This window comes from Panthera tigris, chromosome A1 (genome assembly GCF_018350195.1).
Source record: "Panthera tigris isolate Pti1 chromosome A1, P.tigris_Pti1_mat1.1, whole genome shotgun sequence".
Lineage (NCBI taxonomy): Eukaryota > Metazoa > Chordata > Mammalia > Carnivora > Felidae > Panthera > Panthera tigris.
The window spans coordinates 163249205-163271095 of record NC_056660.1 but is presented as its reverse complement, the minus strand read 5'-3'; positions in this window follow the sequence as shown (position 1 = coordinate 163271095).

Below are 21891 nucleotides of genomic sequence, written 5' to 3'. Positions count from 1 at the left end.
AGACTTTGGCTCAGGTTATGATCTCGCGATTCATCAGTTCAAGCCCCATGTTGGGCTGTGCTGACAGCTCAGAGCCTGGAGCCTGCTTCGGATTCTGTGTCTCCCTCTCTGTCTGTCCCTCCCCTGCTTGGTCTCTCTCTCTCTCTCTCTCTCTCTCTCTCTGTCTCTGTCTCTGTCTGTCTGTTTTTAATGTGCAAAAACTAAAAAAGAAAGAAAACTGCAATTGGAGCATTGTCCATTCCAGCCCAGGTGTAATCTATCCCTCTTCTGTTTTACTTTATACACACTACTTTCACCTTCTTTTTTTTAATGTTTATTTATTTTGAGAGAGAGCACAGGGAAGGGGCAGAGAGACAGAGAGAGAAGATCTAAAGCAGGCTCTGCACTACCAGCAGAGAGCCAGATGCAGGATTGGAACCCATGAACCCCAAGATCATGACCTGAGCTAAAGTTGATGCTTAACCGACTGAGCCACCTAGGTAACCCCACCTTTTAATATACCATGTATTTTACTAGTTTATTTGTTCTGTCTTCTCCCACAAGAATGTAGTCATGAGGGCATGGATTTTTTTTTCTGTTCTGATCATTGCTGTATCCACAACACCAGAACAGTGCCTGTCCTGTAGAGTAGGCACTCCATGTATATTTGCTGAACGAAAGAATTCAAGGAACTCACATCACGTTTCCTTGTGCAAAACTCTATTTTCACATACAAAAACAAACAAAAAATAGGGAAATGCTTCAGAAATTTAAATGTTTGTATTAAAGGACAGTTAAATCTATAAATTTTTGCATGGACTTGACTCTCCTAGAGCGTTATTTTTATACTTTATTTAATATTGTTGTTATTATACTATTGATACTTCAGGCCAGGATTTTATAATCTTTTCAGGGTGTGGATTGCTTTGAGGAACCAGAACATGTTTATACTGTTTCACTAGAAAATTATAAATTTGACATAGGCATAAACTGATGCCTAACTTTTCAGAAGGGTCCTCGAACTCCTCAGATTCTATCCACATACCTCAGATTAAGAATGCCTGCCATGAGTGCTGACTATAATACAGACAGTCCCTGACTCACAGTAGTTCAATGTAAAATTTTCAATTTAAGGATGGTACAGAAGGGATATATGTTTAGTAGAAACTGTACTTCAAATTTTGAATTTGATCTTTTCCCAACTAGTACTTTGTGGCACCACACTCTCTCTTGACGCTGGGCAGTGGCAGCCACAGCTCCCAGCAGACACATGGTCACAAGGTTAAAGCCATTCTGAACCCATACAGCCATTCTATTATTTTCAGTATGGTATTCAATAAATTATGTGAGATATTCAAACAAGAAGGCAAGAGGTAATCTTGTTCATTAGTTATAAAAGAGGTTTTGTGTGAGGGGACTTTGCCCAACTGTAGGCTAAGTGAGTATTCTGAGCACACCTACAGTAAATTGGGCTAAGCTGTGATATTCAGTAGGTTGGGTGCATTAAATGCAGTTCGGACTTACGACATTTTCAGTTTACAATGAATTTATCAGGGCAGAACCCTATCATAAGTCGAAGAAGATCTGTATTATGTAGTTCCTTCCTCCCATCTGTGTGTGTGCTTGCGAATTACCTAGATTAGCTGTCACAATCTGGACTGCTTACAGGAGCCAGGAAGATCATGTAAATGAGTAAAGCAGGCTATGTGAGAAATAATGGAGTGTTGGTGACCTAGAGGGAGTTCTATCCTGAGGGAATGAGAATACAGGTCCAGTACAGCCAAGTCTTTTGGGTTTTCAAGAGAGCTGGAGATCTGAACTTTTGTATTTATAATAAATATATTTATAATATTTTATAAATATTTAGTTAGTTTTGAATTTATATATATGTATATTCATATATATACATATATACACATATATATACATATGTATGTATATATATGAATCTCTATACCATAAGACTTTTTAAGACAAAGTGTAGACTAAACAGTCTATGATCTCTGAACTAGACAGAAGAGAGCAGGTGGGGATGGGTAGATGGTGGAAGGTATAAAAAAAAACAAAAAACAAAAAACAAAAAACAAAAAAAAACAGTGATATAAAGCAAAGAGTACCAGTCTGAAACTCTTAAAACTAAATTCTGGGTTCTTCCTCTGCCAAGTCAAGTCTATACATTCTTGGGTAAAGAAGTTTCTCAGGACCTCATTTCTTCAGTGGTAAATGGACTGAAATGTATCTTTAAGAACTCTGCCAAAGAACCAAAATTCTATATCATAACATATTTTAATGAAGAAACAAAAATTAGGGTACTCTGAGAGAATGACAAGGAGAGAATGAGAAGGATTAAATGACATTTTACATGGCATAGAAATATTTACAATTAAATAGCCCTTTACATATGACATAAAACTTACATGTATGTTTAAGATAGTTTAACTTGCTGTGTTGCAAGGAAAGAGTGATCCTAGAAGCTAACACCAAGGCAAATGGTATAGAGTATGGAGCTCTGAGAAAGTTTGTGGTTCCAAGGTCCATGCCAAGCTCTAGAGATAAAAAGATTAATAAAGAAAATACTCCTTTTCTTGTAGCAGAATGCAACCTTTGGGATAATTTCCAACAAGCTAACTTTTAGTGAAACTGGGAACTTACCACACTGGCACCCATTTCAGCATTTCTCAGTAGATGAGCAAATCCAGGGCCCAAGATCCAGGGTCCAGCCTCAATGCCTGTGCCTTCTTCCAGCAGGGCTTCTCCCAGCTGACCATCTTCCTCTCCTTGGTCTCCATCTCAGTTGGTAGACCACCCTTTGGCTTCCAAAGTAACAGCTTTCTATTTTTAAACTCATGTTTGATAAAACATTAGTGTGTCTTTTAATGGGTTAACATATTGTTCCTACAGAGTGATGGTGTGTATTTTAATAGAGTCCTTCAACATACTTGAGTGTCTTCGTTCCAGCCCCAAGCACACTGCCTTATTCCTAGAAAGGCTCAGTAAACAAGTGATACTCATGGAACGAGGAAGAAGCTTATATGTGAATGAAGGTCACTGAGTTATAGATTCAATTCACCAAGTAAAAACTTTCTATCTGCTTGAAATATTTAAGGATTATGCTGATTCAGGGAGTAAACAGGTAATAAATTTGAGTATGGGAAGTGTTCAGGCTTAGAATGAATAACTACTTGGTAGAAATCTCATAGAAGTGTTTTAAGCATCTAGAGGATGATTAGACCAAATTACCTTCTAATAGTTTTGCAAACCTGAGATTCTACAGACACCAAGCAGGACAACGGGAGTGATGCTTTGCACTCAGCGGGCATTACAGTGGTTCTCAAATGACACTTCAAAACATACTGTAGGGCACACACTTTCTTTTCATTTAGGTACCTAAGAAAATGTTAGAGGAAAACTTTCCCCATGATATCACAGGGCCATACTTCTATTACACACAGTTTCCTAGGCTCATAGAACTTCTTTTTTTTTTCTCCAGCAATTTCAGAAAAGAATTGCTTTCAAATATAGAAAATTCCCCTCCTCATCTCATGATGCCTTCAGAGTCGACCTGGACTCTAAATCTCAACAAATGGAACTAGAGCAACCATTGGAGACAATAGCCAGAGCATCTTTAAAAGTCCACCACTGTGTAAAATTCAGAAGGCAAAAAGTAATCTTGTGCATAGCTGTAGCTCCAGTAAGGGTGGAAATTAATATATAGAAAATCAATAGTAAATATAAAATGAATGTAATTTTTCTGTCCCCTCTAACTTCTTAGGGAAGTTCCCCTTCTCTTCTTTAGGGAAGAGATAGGGGTCAACAGCAGAGTTATAGAAAATTAGAGGTATTAGATAATGGCTCTTCCTACTTCCCACTTCTCCCAGACAAGTGAAATTTAAATTGTTATGGATCAAATGGATCATTAATAATTATATATAAAATAAAGAAAATTGGGGCACCTAGGCAGCTCAATCAGTTAAGCATCTGACTTTGGCTCAAGTCATGATCTCATGGTTTGTGAGTTTGAGCCCCACATCAGGCTCTGTGCTAACACCTCAGAGCGTGGAGCCTGCTTGGGATTCTGTGTCTCCCTCTCTCTGCTCCTCCCCTGCTCACTCTCTGTCTGTCTTTCTCTCTCTCTCTCTCTCTCTCTCTCTCTCTCTCAAAACTAAATAAACATGAATGAATGAATAAAAGAAAATCACTTATTCATGGATACATCCCATTTATTAAATAGTTCTAAGTACAAATTTTGATACTGATAAATCAGATTTTAATTTACAAAGACCGAATTTTAAAACTCATTCGCTCCTTAGAATAGAATAAAAATAGGGGCATCTGGGTGACTCAGCCAGTTAAGCTTCCTACTCTTGATTTTGGCTCAGGTCACCATCTCAAAGTTCATGAGAGTGGGCCCTGTGTTGGGCTCTACACTGACAGCGTGGAGTCTGCTTGGGATTCTCCCTCCCCTTTACTCTCTGCTTCCCTTCCACTCGTGCTCACTCTCTCTCTCTGTCTCAAAATAAATATTTTTTTAAAAAAAGGATAGAATAAAAATATAGGTTGATATTTGGCCTCTTTTTAAATTGATGTTGCTTGCCTTTCACATAGTATCAAAAAATAAAAATAAGTAAAATCTTAACCAATTCCAGCCTATGGAATTACTTAGTACGTGTTATATGCTTTGCTATTTTTGGTTTCATTTTATTTTACTTTGTTACTTGTTTACTTACAGTCTGATTTTACTGTAATTAATTTATTTGTAATTTTCTTGCTTCTAATCAATACACAGCTTATGATGACAGAAGGCAGCAGTTTGGAATTATGTAAAGTATTTCAAGTTATTTATTCAAATATAAAATGATCAAAGCCTCATTCATTTTTTTCCCCTGTTCCTTATTTTAAACCAACATATGCAGCAAGAAAAGTATCATGAAATTTACATTCTTGTGACTAATAGAAGTTAAACCATAAACGATTTGAGTATAATAGTAGACTTATTATCATATTTTGTAATTTAACTAATTCAGGTAATATCTTCTTTTTGAGAATTCAGGGGGCATAATTATCAGTTTATGTGAACTTTGCTCTTCCAGAATAACTAATATAATATCAGGAATATTGCTGGTACCCGAGGATTATCAATTGAATTGAACCCAACTGAGGTAATGCATGGTGATCCTCTGCCTTCAATCTGTACGGTTTTTTGGTTTTGTTTTTAAGTAATACAAGTTTAAAAAGTGAATCATGAAAGAGTTAAATGAATTATTCTAGTTCTAGTCTACAGTGATTCTGTTACACAGACTGGGATATTTGAAAATCTGTCTTGAAATATTGTCTCATACTTCATGTGGTTTAATTTAGATTGGAATCTGGAAATAAATAGCCTCCGCAAGTTATCCCAGGAATTGGCTCCAAGAGGTACAAGGGCCAGTGATGGTTCCCAAGAAGAAGCAATAGACCAGTGGGCCAGAAGGAGGCAGCAATTCAAAGATGGCAAAAGATGCAGCTCAGCAGGGGAAAGTTCATTTACCAGCAACATCACCGAAGGGTCCAGTGAGTAGAAAATCATCTTCTTTTCCAAAGCCAGAGCAAAGCAATAGGTGAAGCCCAGAGTCCCCTCCCTCTTATCGCCAGGATATAAACCCTATTGTTTGAACATGGCAATGTGGTGATTATGTGCCTTTATGTAAAAGATATTTTTAGAATAAATCAACTCTTCATTATGTACTAAAGAATCCCAACTTGGTAATTTATCTCCTCCAAAACACACACAACTGCCTACTAAGGCTACTCTTCTCTTCAGAGACTGAAATAACTAACTATAGGATTCTTTACAGAATTAATTTTGTCCCCTACTTCAAAGAATTTGCGTTGCCTTACAAAAATATGTAAAAAGCTAAGGGTGGTATATTTGATTAAAAGAAACAGTTTTCTTCTTGATTTAACATTTATAAAATGAGGAATTGTCTTTAAATTGATATGTATTTTAGTGAGATGGTGTTTCTCTTGGTATTTAAAGAGTGTTATTAAATCAGCATTATACACCAGTCTCACAATCAATGGTAACTGAGAATGGAAGGTAGGTCATCAATGAGGTAATACAACTGAAGGGAAAATATGAGTTAAGGAAAATAGAGGGAAGCATTAGTTCATTTAGTACATACTACCCCTAATCTGGCTTTAAAATTCTAGCAGCTAGCTGTTAGAAGATAGTTATGTAAGTAATAGACATTTGTCATTTGAAGGTTATTTACAAAACATACCAATTGTTTATGAAAAACACTTATAGGAAAACCTGAGCAAACATCATTAAGAAAGAGAAAGACACAGAAAGAAAGGGAGAGGGACGGAAGGAAGGAAAGACAGGAGGAAGAAAGAAAGGAATGAAGGAAGTGTGGGAGGGAGGGAGGGCAGAGAGAGAGGGAGGAAGGAAGGAACAGGAAGGGGTGGGGGGGAGAGAGAGAGAGAGAGAGAGAAAGAAAGAAAGAAAGAAAGAAAGAAACAAAGAAACAAAGAAAGAGGAAGAAACGGAGAAAGAGTTGATGCAATACTGTAATTTATAAGAAATATAAAAATATATATTTTGTCATTCACGTTCATCCTTATATAAAGTTGGTCTTGGTACACGGATTTCCTGGCTCACAGCTCCTAAAATCCTTAGGATTTCCTATAAGAGAGCAATAAAGGTGTCTTTTGTTATGTTAATGAGGTGACTGTTGGAAAGCCCTAGGTAACCTAGATGGGACTGACAACCAGAGGAAGCAACTGCAGTGATTAGAGTGTCGGAATGTTCAGCCAGGTGTCCAGGGAATTCCTTGTTGGTGTGGGGACGTGTGTGTGCATGAACACACACACACATTACAACTGGGTCCAGGAACCCAAAAGAGTTGTGATGCAGAGAATGGTGCCTTTATGATAGAGACAGTAGTGAGTATTTGAGGCTATTCTTATAGATAAGCTGACAGAATGACACAAGCAGAATTCCTGAAGGCAGCAGTGTAATTTATCCAGAGTGAGTTAGATGCTGGCACAGATTAGGAATTGAAAGTAGCTATAAATATGTGGGCAAAATCATGATAATATTTATATAAAACACCACCGTACTGTGTTACCCCACCACAGTGTTCCTACATTCATGTGAACGGTGAATATAATCTAAGTGTTCCATTTTGGTCTGAGAGTGTTTCATTTTTGTCCCTTGGTCAATGTCTACTTCCTCCAGTAAAACAGTAAAATATTCCCACTGCTTCACATTTTGTTGTAATGTTTACTTTCTTCCACTTCTAGTCCCCTTCCCCCTCATCAATTTCTATATTGATATGTTGAATTTGGTTCAAAATTTTTTAAAAATATTTTAATGATCAATACTTAATATTTCATTAGTTTTCCTCATCATTGCCTTATGTACCAATTACTTCCAACAGAGTTTGTTTTCTTTTTCTTCTTACTATAATCCTCTAATAATTTAAGAGAGATTTTGGGGAGATAAACTGAGTCCTGACATATCTGAAAATGTATTTACTTGCCTTTTAATTCTGAATGACAGTTTGCCATAGTTTGGTACAGAATTCTAGGTTCAAACTATTGAAGAAGCTGGTTCATTGTCTTCCTGTAGCCAGTGGTACTGATGAAAAGTCTAACTCCAATCTCATTCTCAAAACTTTTGTCATTAATCGAAATTTCATCTCTATTAGTTCTTAGGGTTTTCTTTTTATCCTTGGTATTCTAAAATTTTTCTAGTGTATATTTCAGTGTGTGTGTTTTAAATATATTTTAATGTTTGGCATGCTGATGACTCTTAACTTTCTTCAACTCTCATAAATTCTCAGATACAATTTCTTCAAATACTATTTTCCTTCCTCCTCTCATAGTCTCCTGCTTCAGGTTGCAATAAGTGACTTATTGCACAGGACATTCCATATCCCATCTGGGTGTCCTCTGCTCTCAGTCCTCCACTTTTTCACACAGTCATTGTTCATGGCTAGAGACAGGTGCAGTCACTGCCGCTACTTGACCCCTCGTGGAATTCAGAGTGAGTAATGTGTGGACATCAGAATCCCTGCTGTTTCTGCCATGGTGGTCCAATTGATTACCCTGTTGCTTGCAACTGGGGCCTCTCTAGGTTTTGCTCTTGGTGGTGTTCCCACCGTTCTGCATCAAAACTTTCTGACAGAAATGGTGGTCACCAAGAATTGGGGAATAGGGCAATAGAATAGATGTTGTTTAAAGGTACAAACATGGGGCACCTGGGTGGATCAGTCGGTTAAGCATCGAACTTCGGCTCAGGCAATGATCTCAAGCTTCATGAGTTCGAGCCCCGTATCAGTCTCTCTGCTGTCAGCACAGAGCCTGCTTTGCATCCTCTGTCCCCTTCTCTCTCTTTCTGCCTCTCTCTCTGTCTCTCTCTCCCACCCTCCCTCCCTCTCTCAAAAATAAATAAGCATTAAAAAAAATAATAAAGGTACAAACTTGCAAGAAGTAATTACAGTACAGTGAATATAGACAACAGTATTTTATTATGATGAAGTTTGCTAAAGACTAGAACTTAATTATTCAATACTACTAAAAAGATTATGCAATGTGATAGAGGTTCTAATAATAATTAGCATTAGCTAAATAATGTAGCAATAGCTACAATGGCAATCATATTACAGTGTATAAATGTATCAAGTTACCATGGTATATGCCTGAAATTTATACAGTATTCTATGTCAGATATATTTCAATAGGAAAATTTTTTCTTAAGTATATTGTCTGCTATGATTTCACTTCATGGCTTATAGGTTGATCCTGGATTTCAGGTATTTCCCAGCTACTGGTGTACTAATACCCTTCCTTCTTTCAAACACTTCCACAAGTCTTAAAACACATACTGTGCTACACCCACACGCCTTCCCTCTATCTCCTTCCTGTTTTTCCTCTGAACTTAGAAATGCTTTTATTATGCAGAAAAATTCAGTTGCAAACCTTGCTTCTACATACGTATAATTGAATTTATCACACTTTTCATAAAATAGCCTGCAAGAATTAGGACCTATCCATGTATGTTTTCTAGCATGCTTCTCAGAATGGGAGACTGTGTTTTTTCTTGCTCCTCTATCTTGAGCCCACATCTACAAATAGCTTCCATTTGCCCTTCTAGCTTCCTTTTCTACTGTTCTCCACCTTACACCCTGTCATAGGTGTCTCACCTCTATATGGACTATATCAAAGGGCTAATTTGCCCTTTGGCTTTTTGTGGGGTTTGACCAATTGGGAAGATCAGCAGGAGCCTGAAGGGAATGAGCAGAGTGAGGTCCTGCCATTATTGCCCCAGATTTCTCCCTGGGGTATGCCAAGGACTGGTTGTTTCCCTAAAGCCATAGGTGGTAACCCTATAAAGTAGCCCTCTCTCCACTGCCTTCTATGGCTCTAGGTTTTGGTAACTGGTACCTGATTCCTCCCTCTTTTATTTTAGTCTTAGATGGACTGGTCTTAATCCCACTCTATCACCCCCAATTTCCTTAAGTCCTGTCCAGTTTGTAAATAGGGTTAAACTCTCCTCAAATTACTCATTTGAGTGTACAATCTCTTTCATACCATAACCTTATGACGCACCAGTGCTCTTCTCATATTAGAGCAATGATAACATATCACCAACACTACATATTGATAACTTTATTGCTCATAGATATAAAGAAGGACACCCCCCTAGAAAGAGCTTTGGTGCTAATTTAGAGGGGGGAAAAACAAAGTCTGATTTTACTGACAATTACAAATTTAGTTTACATTAGGTCTTTCAGTTTAAGAGCTTGATTAGGACAGGGTAAGGATCATGAGTTAACAGGTTAGAACTTAAGGAAATGGCAATCTGAGGATTTTGAAAGTTCTGAAGAGAGTGAGGAAGAAAACTATCTGTTGGTGCTTTCTACTCAAGAGTTGATGGTTTGTGGAGAAGTTCCGATGAGGAACAGTGAAAGTATCTGCCTGGTCAAGTGTCTAAGGGGATAAAAAACTGTTAGTAAATACTATGGACTAAGGTCATGTTAATTTAGACAATTAGGTGTGCAGGATTCGGTGGCTTTGGTATTCAGTGTTCAAGCTGTAAAAGAGGAAAGAGGTTTTGTTCTCCATGTCCTAGAGTCATCCCTAGTCTTGAGAGGAATAAATAGCCGGAATTTCACTAAAATTTTACTGGATTTCCTAGATAGCAATATTCTTGGACTGTTATTCTTGTTTTTCTTTGCCTCTTGTTTGATAAATTTGCAGTCTTTGAAAATTTTATTTCTTTTCACCTAAGAATAAAAATCTTGGGTTATGCAGATACAACTGCCCCTAGCTCCACTCATCCAGGTGACCCCAAAGAATATACTCACATTAAGCGAAAGTGAGGAAGAGAACCTTCTGAAGACATCAAAGGGGACGCAGAGGGGAGGTCTTATATTACATACTCCCTAGAAAACAACTTGAAATCTCCTGTAGATACCATTCAACTTCGAAAACCCCTGTGCTACCTCATAGTCATCCACGGAGCCCCTTTTATAGCACAGCTTCCCTCGTAGAATACCCGTAGTGACTGTGTTCTGTTTCCATCATTCTGGATTTTCCCTTGGACCTTGGGAACTCCTCTATTTTATACTGCAGAAAATTCAACTGCAGCTTTTACCTCTGTACCCATGCAACCAAAATTATCAAGATATTCAACAGTCCACTAACACTATGATAATCTGAATCTATCCATCCTAAAAGCTAAGAAAGAAGAACCTGAGAGAAGAACGGTTTAGTTATAAATGAGGAAAAAAATAAAATGTTACATGTAGCAATAAAAATTTATTACTTATCACAGTAGCTTCCACCATTACCTGGAACGATCTAGATTGATCTCAACTAAAAAAATTAGACTGAATGGAAACTCTGTTTGATTAATCACAGATGATCTTTATGTGCCATAGAGAAAGGGACCATTTTCTCTAGTTTTCAGTTCCTTTTCATATAGAAAGACCAGTTCCTTCCTGTTTCCTGTGTCCTTCAGCTCCCTGGACCCTTTCAGTCCAAGTCTGTTTCATCCTTTGTTTTATGGACAAATTGTCCACTACTAGTGGACTAGTGCTATTAGACATTCATATCTGCTCTGCATTTCTTGGGAAAAAGAAACCACCATAGGTGTGCTGGAATCAGCTCACAGTGGTTCATGATAGCCAACCGTGCACATTTTTTCCTAACATTGCAATTCAGTAACGTCAGGCTAGTAACTTGAAATTGGTCAGAGTGAGTATTTATGCAATGGAAACTGACAAACAGTACAAATCAGGGCATTTTTTTCTTTTGGAGAGCTGCTTGTTAAACATTTACCAGTACCCACATGACACAACACAGGAATCAGCCGTATCATTTATACACAAATGCAGGCCAAAGTAGCACAATCATTTAAATTAAAACAATGATTACGTTTTCTTTGAGGTGAATTCTGTTTTGAATGAAAACGTACACTAACAATTTGTTTCACATTAGACATGAGGGAATGGAAGTGTCTGCCATTTTATTTCTCAGTTTATCCAAGCCATACCCACTCATGTTGTATTTCTTCAGAAACTTTTCAAAAGAGACTGCAATTCACTCAGAGTTGCTGGAGCTAACATTGTTTAATGTGTGGTTTAAATTCTATCTCATTTATAGAGTCAGGATATGCTACTAATCCATGACTTAAAAACTGACAGCTTTATTGAGCATCATTACAGCTGGTGTTTCTCAGTCTGTTAATCTCACTCATCTCTGACTTCCTACATAATAACTGGAAAAGACATTAGGAATGACATATTTATGTATGTGGACACAGTTGATCAATGCATCTAGGCTGTGGGGAATGCTGACTAAGGCACACCAGGTAAATAACTTGAAGGCCGTAAACTAAAGTCAGAAGGGCCTGCAAAATGGAGCTCTGATTTTTATAATCTCAAATGGCTCCTGTATGACAAACAGATGTGGCAAGTATTTGGGTCTGTGTGAGGATACTTGATAGCATTTCCCTTATTTCATCCAGCTACAAAAATTATTATGAAAATGTATTTTCCAAACATTAGTTTCCATGGAAATAAGAAAGGAAGGAGGGGGTGAACAGTAAGGGAGAAAGAGAGACCTCTGATTTCTGGTAATAAGAGCTAACAATTACATTGTGCTTTCTATGTCAGCCTGTACAAAATATTCATCTATTAATTATTCCAACAACACTGTAAGTTAAGAACTATATTTTCATCTTCACTTTACCAAATGAGCAATCTGAGTCATGCAGAGGATAAGTGACTTGTGCAGTGTCACTCAGCTACAATGATCAGTGGGGCTAATGCCTTAAACACAGCCCACTACCTCTTGTTGGACCATGCAGATCTGGTCCGGGTTCATCTCTGGGAAAGTCCAAACAGGGTTTCATTCTTGTGATACACCTTTTCTGTTATCCTCAAATAAAACAGTGGAATGAAAGAGATATGAGAACGTCTAAAGACATCTGGAACTGAGTCGAGTATTTTATCTCTTTGCTTCTCAAGTGAAAAAAGAAGTGTTTTAGTTTTTCAGGAGCAAAGGAGTACAAATCCCATTTCAGTACTATGAAGCATATTTAAGAGTTCATTCTCTTTTAAAGTTTCTTTTATTAAAAGGCTCATCTCCACAAGCCAAATTTTGGAGATAAAGTTTTAGTGACAAAGGTACATTTGGATTTTTTTTCTCCTTGGCTCAAAGTTCCACAGGGGCAATTGTTGAGAAATCTAGAAGCTCGAAGCTGCCGCAGGTGTGGCCTGCTGCTTCATTGGATTTTATCATGAATTTTAGGTCTCAGTTTATGTAAGTGGATGTTGATTAGCTCTGTCTTTGTAGTTGAATGAATAGAAAACTGCTCATTCACATAATCGAGTCTATTTGTAAATAAATGCGCTGTTTTAACAGTCTCTTGCATGCTGATAAAAACAAAAGTCACTATAATTTAAAGACCTACCAAAAAAAAAAAAAAAGACCTACCTACCCTTTGGGTAATGATAATAATGATAAAGTGGAACCCATGGTTCCAGGAATCTGTGTATATTATACTCATAACTATTAAAATATAACTGAATATTTAAGACCAAGGATATAAGATACAAATCGAATAAGGAAAGATGCTTTAATACTTTAAAATCCATTAGGGCTCCTATAACTTTATCAAGTACTATGTAGGAAGCAGCCTTGAATTAGGCTTGAAGTTTGGAAAGATAAATTGTTATAATTTCTTTGGTTTACTTGTCCTACCCTTTTAAGTCAAATGTCATACTCAGACTTATTTTTTAAAATGAAGGCAAAAAAACCACAATTTTGAAATATGATGCATGAAAGAAGGCATCCCATATACAGAGTAAAAGTATTCTAAAGTTTTCATCATTTTTATTTCAATAAACAAGATGTCTGATAACGTTCTTATAAAATTTACTTTCCTACTTTATCATTTTACAGTACTCTAATTTATCATCCCCTTTATTATTACACACTAAAACTGTATTTATTCAATCAATGTGGTCTCTTTTCATTCCCTACTTCCTCACTGCACTCCACTTGTCCTTATCATCTTTATTTACCAATCCACAATCCCATCTTCTTAGAGAAATTTTGCCCAGTCCTTGAGATCTTCTTCAATCCTACCCTTCTCTGCATCCAAAATTGCTCTCTCCTTCCTCTGAACTCTCTTACTTCATCATGAGTTCCATCTCTTATCTTTCTATCCCCATTGCGCCTAAAACTGCACCTCGCTCGTGACAGAACAATTATTTTAATTCAACTTAATGAATAAAAAACAAATCTACATGAAGACACTTAAACCGCAGATAAGTGTCTAATGATATCTCATTTGCTGTACAAAATAAAAACTACAAGAACAAGCATTAAAGATATTGGGGTTCAACTTATGTGACATTGTACATCAACTATACTTAAATAATAAAAATTTTTAAAGATATTAGAGTTTGTTCTTGACTGTCTGCCAGAGACCATGCTGTTGCATGCTTTGTCAACATACCACCTGTGACCATTTCTACACAATTTAAACAAATGTAGGAGCTATCGGTGACTTGGTCTGTGTACGAGGACAATAACTAACGTTTACAGTCTTCAGTACTGGGAGAGCAGATGGAAAATGTAGGGCCAAGGACAAGAACTATTAGGAATGATTGTTCAGAGTAAGTCAGGGAGAGCAGAAGAGCCCTTCTTCTTGGGAACTTTATATAACTGACCTTCAGCAGAAATCCAGCTGGTCACCGCTAGACAGGGTGAGGAGAGGAAGAAAGTGGTTTTACCTCTAATTTTTGAGAGAAATGAATAGGAACAGCTGTGTGGGGTATATGAGAAGAAATTGGAAGAGAGGTGTTCTGTTGCAATTTAAGAAGCATGCTGTGATCTTTAAATCCCCCATCTTCATGACAGTTGAGAAATGCAAGTAATGGATTTAGGCTGTTCTTGAAATTATATTTTGGTTCTGAAATGGTACTTATTTCTGCACACTTGAAAGACTGAAAGACTTGGGGCATGACTGAATTCGGGTCTGGACTATCTAAATGAGGCCACAAAGAAACACTTGGAAGCTAATACAAAAAAAAAAAAAAATCAATGTTATTGTCTTAATTAGCACAGCATTCTACACTAGCCAAAGGACTTCCAAATACATAGAAACCCTAAATTGCTATGAATGAAACTTTACCTGCCTCCCAATATGCTTTATTCTACACGTAAGACCATAGTGAGTTTTTTTAGGAATGTTTTTGCAGTGTCTTCTTCGAAGTACAGAAAGACAATAGCAATTTTTCCCCCTTGTGCTTGGAATTTTGAAACCGATTCGCATTCTCAGTCTTATGTAGCTTCCTCTTGACCCTCAAATATTAATATGTAAGTCTCAAAACCAGTTATATTCTCTACATTTTTCCTCAACAAAAAGATTCACAGTGCTATCTCTGGTGTGCTGACCTCCATGGTATAGGCCCTCGAGTAATGTCTATTTTATCTGGGATGTTTTAAGTCGATCTAAGTTCCTCCTAAGAGAATAGTCTAATGAAGTTAGCTCCTCGCTTTCAAGGATGATACTCTGCCTTTAATAAAGACTCTGCCCCTACATGTGTTCGACTGCTTTCCCACCTTGGCCATCAACGTGTGCACATCTCCTTTCCTGCCAGAGGGTAATTCACGTTATCGCCCTTTCTGCTCCTCAGTCACCTCAGAAGATGGCTGTTCTGTGGATCTTGGCTTTCGAGTTGACCTTGAAGAGAAAGGATTCTACACAGAGAATTTCCATTCAGCAGCATGGGTTTTCCGAGGGGATGATGGGAATCCTGAGGACAGTCCCAGATGTCTTAGTAAAAAACCCCGACCAGTAGCTGGTAAGGACTCTACAGTTATGGTATAAAATAAACACCTTAGAGAACATGTAATCAAGTTCCAGGCAAGCCTCGGAAGTTGGCAAAATGGAGGGAAGCACACTCTATCTCTTAATATTGTGAAAAAATCTGAAGTTGTTAAAATAAAAACTGTCTTAAGAGCTCATTCAAACTAAGAGTTGTAATTCCAAACTTGGCATAAAGATGAATGTAGAAGAGTTGAGTATTTTCCGTTCTAGGGGTAAAAATACTATTTTAAAAAAATGTATTCTAGAGTATGAACAAGTAACAAGTAACATCTATTTTTCCACACCAAAATATAAGCATTTTATTGATTCTGCATTTTTAAATTCTTACTTATTTGTTATACATAGGTCTAGTTTTGTTTTTAAACATACATTAAATATACATTTGATATTAGCATGTATATAGTGTGATACATAAGATCTTATAGCCTGCTTTTTATGTTTATTGTAGTTATTTAGTAATTCTATCTTCCTTTAATAATATAAATGTGTTTTTATGGATTTTACTAATATTCTAATAATTTAATGATTTTTATGGGATTATTTTTAGTTAACTGAAACTATGTATATTTCCCTAATGCAATAATAGCTTAATAATTTAAAAAACCCCTATACCTGAATTATAAGTTTCAGCATGTGATGTTACTATTTTGCCCAGTCTTTGCTGTAAAATTTAAGGTGTAGAGCTTTTGTAAACTTGTGCTTTATTGGTATAAATAAATGACCTTGATGAATAGTCAACAACTTAACTCAAGCAAGCAAAGGTTCAAGTTGAAAATAATGTTTTAAATTAATTATGCAATCACGCATTTAACAAATATTGTGCCCACTATAGCCTAGGCACTGGTGGAAGTTTCTAAAGATACACAGAGAGAAGTGACAGATTTTACAAAGATGTACTTGTTTTCAGTACAAGCATCAAAATGTGCTTATTTTTATCTGAATCCCATTTACACAGACAAGATCGTTATATGTAAGATCGTCATTTATTTTATCTGTGGAGAGAAATAGAGACTTTCTTAATTTTTTCTCATAAGCATGAAATTCAACATTGGATGCTATTAATGAGGATAAGTTGTAAATCTAAATGAGTTCCTATGTACATGCATAAAATAATACAAGTTTTATATTTTGTGCATTTAGAATATTTATTTATACTCATATAGTAATAAGCTTAGCCATTCATTGGAAACGAAGTTTGAGACTTTAAATCCCAAAATTAAAAGAATTCAGAATGGAATCTTTGAAAATAAAAGTAGATGATGAGGATCTAGGAATAAACTTTTTAAAAAATTTCTGTATTTAACTTTTATTTGAGTAATAGAATAGTACAGAGAAAGGACACCAGGCTGAAAGTAAAATTTGGGAGGTTAAGATTTCTGTCTCTTTGTCCATCGATGTAGTCCAAGAACTTAGGACAGCGTGTGCCTCATCATAGGAAGCCAATATGTATTTGTTGAATGAATGAATAAAAAGTCCTGGATTTCAGTACTATTCAGAAATTTACCAGCTATGTGTCCTTAGAATAGTTACTTATTTATTGTTAGTATCTCTCTGCCTATCTTACAGTGTTATAAAAAATGAAATGAAGTTATATATGCAGAAATTATAACTGGCTATTTCTATACATCTTGACTATTTCTATCTCTCACCCTTGTTTTTCTTAATTTTTGTGAGAATTTTGGATGAATATTACATATTCACATATAAGTATATATATATATACATATATATTTTATATAAATTCTAAACAAATACTATTAAGATACTTATTAAAATTACAAATATTTATTGTCTATTTATTTATGGCAGGCAGGTATGAAAACTTACAGTGAATAAAATACAACTAGTCCCTCACAATACCTTGGCTAATACCTGATATATGGTATCTGTAAAAAAGTACAATTATCACCATTTCTACAAAATGCTTATGGTCATCAAACAACAAGCATTTGATTGACTCACTATTATTTGCTTTGGTTAAAAAAATTTGTTCAGTTTTGCCAACAAAGTTCACAGACACACGTGCATACATAGGCTTATATATATGTGCATATCTATATGCACATACATATTTGTTCAATTTTGTCAAAAACTGTGTATATATGTGTGCATGTTCATTTATATGTATGCCTATATAATATATACATATCACATAAGGAAAACAAAATGTTTAAATGTTGTGAGTGTCATGGTACCATTAGTTGGACTGAATCTCAGTTCACGAATGTGGCAATTGTTCCTTCTTATTGTGACTAAGACTTGGTATGTTATCAGATGCTTACGTTTTCAACTATATGATATTTAGAGATCTATATAAGACAATGGAGATTCGAAGGAAAAGTGAGCTGAATGCAAATGAATAATTTTTAACTGAAAAATATCTTTATTAACCTAATGGCATTTTAAGATACTGCAATACTAATTTATATCTACCAGCATGTATTTTTGGGAATAAATTTTACACTTAAAAAAAAATCCATCTTTATCCCCTAAAAAAAGCTCTTCTGTAAGTTGGAGATACAGATAAAGGTTTGCATCACTATAAAGTATATTGAGGGAACAACAAGAAAATTTTAGAGTATTTTTTAATATATAAGGGGTGTTATGTTTATGGAAATATTTACCCTTCATTTGAAGTTTGACATCTAACAAGATGATTCCAAGGAAGTGTGTGATTTGAAGGGATAACATACTTGAAGATGTGCCCACAAAGTCTCTGAAAAGACAATGACATTCATTTGTGGCTTTTCAGCAACTATGTAGCACTCAGATTATCCACCAGACAGTGGCAGGGGAAACCCAGACTGTAAATCTTAAAATGTGAGAAAATTATCTTCAGAATGGGAGGGGAACATACTGCAAAACATTTTGATTGTCTCAAGTCTCCCACAGGAGAATGCAACAGTTGAGTTCACCATTTAAAAACTTCAATGAATTGTTTATACTTTCACATACATTATTGACATTCAATTTGCTTGACTGAAGAAAAAAAAAAAAAGCCCTATCACCACAGCCTTGAAAGCTGTACCCATCTTAACAGTCTCATGTAATACAAAAACAAAACAACAAGTGTGATTTGATTTGAACCAACACAATAAAAATATTCCATTAAGCAAATATCTGTTGGATAATCTGTCAAAAGCAGAAGACAGTATCAAAAGGGTAACCTAGAGGGAGCAAGATGATTCAACAAGAGGGGATGTTAGAAATGATTTCTACAGAGGTCAGAAATAGTATTTCTGATTTTCTTTCTGCCCTGATTGGCTACCAGCCTGTTGCAGATTGTGAAAATATTCATCTCTGTGTCCTTGAATTTCTCATTTCTGTCCCTTAAATTATACTGAGATCCTGTAAATGGCAAATAGAAACAGTGATATGCAATGACTGCCAAAAGGAAATTAACTAAGTGATGGAGAGCCTCCCAGGAGCATAGACTAGAGCAGGGGACAGTTTTAGGGCTGGGATACACTAGTACTTTCCCAGCAATTTTGGCATGCTTTTCCTGATACTGTTCTCAACAGCAGAAGAACAGTGTATTTTCTTCAGACATTTTGGAAAAATAAACATTCCTTCAGGAATTCATACAAAGAGACTTTATCCTTCCTCTCTTTAAATGTTTGCCAATTTTGGCAGCCAGTGTCTAGCATGGAAAGTCTAGGAGAAAAAGCCTCTTGTCTGTCTTTAACATTACATTCCTAACACAAAGGAAAACACCTGGACAAATAATAGATATTCAGTAAATGTTTGTGAATGAATAACTTCTACTACTGGGCTACAATGGATCATTAAAGACAGAGATGTTTGTTTCCTTGTTTTTAGCAGATATTTTTGTTCCCTAGCTGACCTAGGGGAAGGTCACATGCAAAAGCATCTGGACAGAATGCTAGCTTTTTACTGTATTTGTCAAATTCTCATAGGAAATTTGAAAAAAAAAAACAACCCAATGATTTACCTCATAATATGAGAGAAAATTTAATACAGTAATGGCAAATCTCTTACAGACTCTGTAATCAGAAATCTTTAAACTGTAATTTAAGTTTATAATAATAGTATCTCCAAAGATCAGGGACTCACCTACCCCAATTGTCTGTCAGATGGTGAGGAAGAGATTCCTCACCAAGTGGAAAGCTGGAGTAAGGTCTTTTCCCACTCAAAATATAATTGTTAAATCAGTCATTTGAAATTCTTAAGCATTCCTTTGACCTCTCTATTGCTTAAAATGCTATCCATAAATTGCCATTTAGGCATTCTGTAATAGCCTTTGAATATGTATCTAAAAAGGATGCAACTCTGCAGAGAAATGTCCTTGATCTCCAATCCAGACGAAGATCTAAAACTACCTGAGACATGAGAAGTGAAATACAAAAATACCAAATGAAGGATTGGAAAGAAGCAGCAAAATGTATTACCCATAAATTCTAATGTATTCCTATTTTTTTAATAAAAAGGGATTCTATCAAATTATAGCTTTAAGGTATGAATTTGCCTTCCTTATTAATAGATGAGTATTTTTATTTTATAATTAATTACCTGACTTCTTCTCCAGAGACTTAACAATGGGCCTATTATTAATAACTTACTTATGGAGCTCAGAGAGGTTATCATTATACTTTATTAGGATTTGCTCTTTATCATTTTTAGATATTAACATGTATAGAAAAAAATTCATCCAATAAAGTATACCACAAGTATAATTTCTGGGGACAGATTAATAATCCCAGTATTATGTTACTAGTTCTTTCTGGTAAACCTGACCATAAATACAACCACTCAATATTCTGAAGGCTTTTGTTTATCATTCTTCTTTGGTAAATTTGTCAGCACTTAAAAAATGGACCTTCTGAAATCACTTATGTCCTTCAGATGTTTTCAGTTTTGTATTCGAGCATGATTCAGGGGTATTTTTTTTCTAAGTAAAAACAAGATGTAAATATACCATAAAAGACAAAATTCTGTGTGTCCACATATCCCATTATGTAGATTGACCTTCCACAAAAGGGACAGTCCCACAGAGACATTTTCTGCCTGATAATCCTGCCCTTTGTCACCTCTGAAGAGTAACAGCCCAAAGAGTTATGAGCAGAGATATTTTCAACCTGTGAGATTCTCACTTTCAGGAATTTGAACTGGGAAGATGCCCTTACTATACTAAGCACAGAAGTTAAAATGTCTTGAGGTAGAGAGAAGTCAAGAGGGCCCATGAGTGAGCTGAAGATATGAATAAGCCAAACTCATTAGTACACAGAAGCTATGAAACACACACACACACACACACACACACACACACACACACACACACACACACACACACGAGCATGTACACACAGATCTCTATACAGAAAAGACACTGTGAAGGTAGCAGGAAGAAAAGAGAGAAGATACGTGGAAAAGAAGACTGAGAAGTAACAGGGCCACATTAATAAATGATCATTAGACTCATGTAAAAGTCCATGAACTCTTACTGTGAAGTCTCTGGAACTTTCCACCATCAATACAGCACAACCTTACAGTTACAATATCTGCAAAGCCCACCCAGCTGTTCCCATTTTTTTCTGAGAAACTCAATTGTTCAGGCTTTCCTGGGCTCCTGTAAGACTTAAATGTACATCTAAGGATTCAGTTTTCCTATTTTCATGTATAACCTTGTAACAAATGTCTTATTGTTTATGGATCTGAGTGACTCAGACCTGTAAGGCTCAGCTGCCTTTTGGGAGTCATGCTGCCTTGGGGTGGTGAGCATTGCCCCTCACTCACCATGTGACTCAGATAAGTTGTTTAACTTCTCTGTACCTCAGTTTCCTCCTCTATATAAAAAAACCTGATATAAATATTAAATTAGATAATACTAGTAAGTGCTTAGAACATTTTTATTTGGCCTGATATATAATAAACAAGCAATAAATCCTAGCTACTTTCGTAATCATATTTGTGGTATCTAAAGAGTAACTCAAAAGAATGCCTTCTTTGTTTCCTCTTTAGTTCGAGAGCGAACCGTGAGGCTGTTCAAAGGGACTGGTGATTATCCCTGGGGATTCCGAATTCAATTCTCCAAACCAATCGTGGTAACTGAAGTGGATGCTAGTAAGTTGTCTCACTATAGCAGCTTTAATTCAGATCAGAACAACTATCTCAGACCTCACACAATAAATAGCCTTCGATATCATAGTCCCATAAAGCACACACATGCAATAGAAGCAATTTCTAAGTCTCAGTCTATCAAAAACTCATGATTGAAAGTGCTCACATCATGATCAAATACTTTTTAAAAGACCATGCTTTCCTGATGGAACATGCTCCTCTGGTAGACATATGGCATCGGTCTCCCCACAAAGAAGAGCCCTATCCGTACCTGTGGAAATAGGGTTTAGGCTCTGGAGACAAGGATCTTATGAGTAGTCATCCCGTATTTAATAGTTTCTAGGAGGAGTTCCATTCCCCCTACATTATTTCCGTTACAACTTCTCAGCTTTCCTTATTTCCTAACAAGCAAATTAGAAATTTGTAGATGCCTGATGAAAGTT